The sequence below is a fragment of the Tupaia chinensis genome, unplaced genomic scaffold, assembly GCF_000334495.1.
Source record: "Tupaia chinensis unplaced genomic scaffold, TupChi_1.0 Scaffold000214_1, whole genome shotgun sequence".
NCBI lineage: Eukaryota > Metazoa > Chordata > Mammalia > Scandentia > Tupaiidae > Tupaia > Tupaia belangeri.
In genome coordinates, this window is record NW_006159689.1 from 1,386,078 (window position 1) to 1,389,712 (window position 3,635).

The 3,635-nt window shown below is 62.8% G+C and overlaps 1 long non-coding RNA gene across 1 annotated transcript; it reads left to right on the plus strand.

The window, feature by feature from the left end:
• Window positions 1-869: 869 nt before the first annotated feature.
• On the plus strand, window positions 870-3,407 carry LOC114007659 (uncharacterized). Its single transcript, XR_003549247.1, has 2 exons — window positions 870-1,018; window positions 3,046-3,407. It is a non-coding gene; the product is annotated as an uncharacterized LOC114007659 (long non-coding RNA).
• Window positions 3,408-3,635: the final 228 nt, after the last annotated feature.

Here is a 3,635-nt window from a genome sequence, read left to right on the forward strand (position 1 = left end):
CTATGAATGCACTACACTTTCAAAGCAAACTAAGACTAAAGAAACACTCTTCCAAGGACTCCCCGGGCGCCCCCCTCTGCCTTGCCCTCGGGACTTCCGGGTCCGCAGGAGGCGACCCCTGGCCCTCTACCCACATCTGGTCTTGTCCCTGGCCTCTGACCTGGCGGGGGACAGGCAGGGGTCCGGTCCAGGCCCCTCCCAGGCTTGGGCCCAGCCATGACTCAGCAAGTGTGTCCCCAGGCCGCCGGGGATGCCCAGTGCAGGGGGTTGGGGCCACACTGAGGCCGACCCCAGGGGGCACCAGGGCTCCCAGGGTGCTGTCCAGAACTCTCCAGGCCTGGCTTTGCAGGGGGCAGCCCTCCACCACTGGGCCCCTACTGGACAGGGCCCTGACTCAGGTCCCAGTTTACGGACATGGGGCAGGGGCTGGGGACCCCCACCCTCCTCCCTGCCGAAGGGCCAGGACTAGAGCCCAGGAGACTGCCTGGGCACCTCCCACACTCCACTGTGGGTGCAGGCTTCACTTCAGCAGGTGGTGCCCAGGGACCCAGGGTCTCAGCCACTGGTCCAAACCCCAGCCCCCCAGAAAAACTCTATTGCAGGGACCAGCAGACGGAATAACGGTTATATCACTGGACTCCCATGTGGTCCACTGCCTTGAGTCCTGGACCTGGTGGCTTGAAACTCACTCTGGGCGCATGGGCATACATGCCCAAAATGCCGAGAGGAGACTGGGGAAGGGATTGTGGCAAGGCCATCCACCCCCACCGATTTCTCACTTTCTGTGTCTCTTGTCTCTCCACCTCTCTCTGTCTCTCCTATAAGTGTAAAAACTCTGTCAATAAATAAACAAACAACTCCATTCATTGCACAACCACAGTGCCCTGTTGGCCAGGCCTGGGCTGAACTGCCTTATGAGGCCTCCCAAGACCTGCTGGGCCAGACTCATGGCCCTCCAGGCGCAGTGTGTGGAAGTGGGAAGAATTTCCAGGGGGAGGAAGCTCGGAGACCAGGCCAGGTCAGCTGGACTGCCCGAGGGAGAGGGGCTGGGTCACAGGTGCGGGACCCCGGGTCGGCTGGACTGCCCGAGTGGGAGAAAGGGGCTCCAGGGCTCCGGAGTACAGCCAGGAAGGCAGGAGCAGGCCTGCAGAGAGGACAGACACCCCCAGGCAGGCCTGGAGAGGTGACCCACAGCATGCTGGCTCTGCCCTGCCGACAGGGAGGCAGTGGAGGTGGACAGAGGCTGGGCCTGAACACAGGTGCAGGCCAAGAATGACTCAGCAGTCCAGCTTCCCGCTGTGGCCGCTTCAGGCCCCATCCGAGGGGGTGAGGTGCACAGGAGAGCCTCCAGCTCCCAGAAACACTGCTCTGGGGGGCTCGGGCACCCCCTCCCCACAGAAGCAGCCAGAGCAGACCACGCCAGCAGCCATCGGATCCCCTTGGCTTCTTTGCATTTGGCCTCTTTGGGAACTGTGGGCTGTCACAGACAGGTGGTGAGGATCGGGAAGAAGTGGGTGCCGGGATGTGGGGCCCTGGGAAGCGAGCTCACAGACCCCTGCCCCTGAGGACCTGCAGGCCCCAGGCCTTCCCAGCATGCCCTGCTGCCTAGAGCAGCCTCGCCCTGCCCCTGCCGGGCCAGAGGTAAACAAGGCAGTGGCTGGGGAACCCCCTGGCAGGGCCCTCTCGGCAGCCTCCCACCGCAGGGTCAGGTGGTCCAGCGGCAGTGAGTCAGCGTCCCATGACCAGTCATAACAAGGGGGATCCCCACTGCCTGCTGCCCCATCTCAGTGACAGCAGACGCTGGTGGGGGCAGAGAGTTGCCCCAGGGCCCTGGGTTTCCCCAGGCCAAGAGCAACAAGAGCCAGCAGAGGCCCTGGCTCCGGCCGCCTGGCCTGCCCCCCACTGCCGACAACAGAGGCCCTGGCTCCGGCCGCCTGGCCCGCCCCCCACTGCCGACAACCCTCCCACGCCCTGGAACACAGGGAGCCCCTACAGCAGCCCTCCCGCCATGTCCACCTGCCCCCTCCCCACTCAGAGCAGGCCGGCCCCAGGGAAAGCATGGTGCCTGCCTCAGGAGACCACCAGGGCCCCGCCCTGACACCCTGGGACAGGCGACCAGCTCGTGTCCTCATCCTTGAAATGGAGCCGGGGTGCGGTGAGCCGAGCTGCCCTGCCAGGTGACACGGGTTACTAGGCTGCCTGTGGGGGCACAAGCTGGGGTCTGGGGACTGAGATGAAAGAGTGGGGAACACGGAAGAGACCCGTGTTGAGAGCTCGGGGACATGCCAACCACGGGACGCCTGGTCGCCGCAGCCGTCCCCACTGCTCCCCAGCTCCCAGCCACCCCTGCCCTGGGCCGCGGCGTGTGGAGCTGCATGTATGGGCTCCGGTGTCCAGGTGGGTGCTGTGGGGTTCAGGCTGAGCCGCTCTGGGCCCCCTAGGTGACTGAGGATCACAGGGGACAGAGCCCCTCCAGACCCCAGCTCTAGGCCCAGGAGCGGAGCTTGCCTGGGTGTGGGTGTCTGGATGGGGCAGCTTCCAGGCCTCCTCACCACAGCCCGTCCCTTCCACGCACTGGCGAGGGCCGCCACCTGCTCTGCCCTGATCGTGCCAACTCACTCCACCAGCAGGCTTGTTCCTGGTTCTTCCCTGCCCTGCGACAACCCCCGCCCCTGTCGTCTTGGTGGGTGGGGCTTTGCCTGTGTCTGCTGGGAGGTCCCAGGCTCTCAGGATACTTCAGCCCTTTCTCACAGAGGCCCACAGCCCGGGCAGCAGGTGTCAGGGCCAAGGCGCAGTAAGGGGCTGGGGTGGGCGCAAGCCCAGAGGTTTGGAATGTCTTCCTAAGAGAGACCAGTAGATGGCATAACAGTTATGTCGCTGGACTCCTACATGGTCGCCCTCAGTTTGAGTCCTAGGCCCAGTGGCTTGAATTTCATGCCAGGCGCGAAATTGTGCGTGCCCAAAATCCCAGGAGGAGACGGGACTGTGGCCTGGCCACCAGCCCTGGGGACTTCTCACTTTTCTTCTCACTGTCTGTCTCTCCAGCGCGCTCTAAGGCCAAAGAGCAAGCGAGTCAGGCTCCAGTTCCGGGTAGACGGCGTTGCAGAGCCAGGGGAAGCCGAGCCACCGGGCATGGAGCACCAGGCTGCCTGCCCAGCAGCGCAGCCGAGCTGGCACGCACTCCTCAAACCTCACAGCCCGCCGCAGGGCAGCTGCCTGGGCCTCTTGTGGCGTCAGGGGCTCCCACAGTGCCGAACTTGGTGAAGAGGGGCAGACTAAGACCTGAGGCTGAGTCACGTCTGTAAACACCGAAGGGGCCAAGGTCCATGGAAAATGTTTGATTAAAAAAAACTATTATGGATTTTAAAACTTTTTTTGCACCAAAATAAACTCATACTTTGATTCAATTTTTCTCGCATTATTTTGCTGTACATAACAAGCTTTCTGTGCATATCAAACATTTGGTCCCCAGTTCAGCAGAAACTCTCAAGGTGGACCGGGGCAGGATTTTCCAGCCGAGTCTACAGCCAGGGCTCCTGGCCCTCCAAAAGGACATGCAGCCAGGAGCAGAAGCCATGGGGGTTCAGGCGTGGGACAGGGGCTGTGGCCTCTGCCAGCTGGCCTTGTTCTCAAAC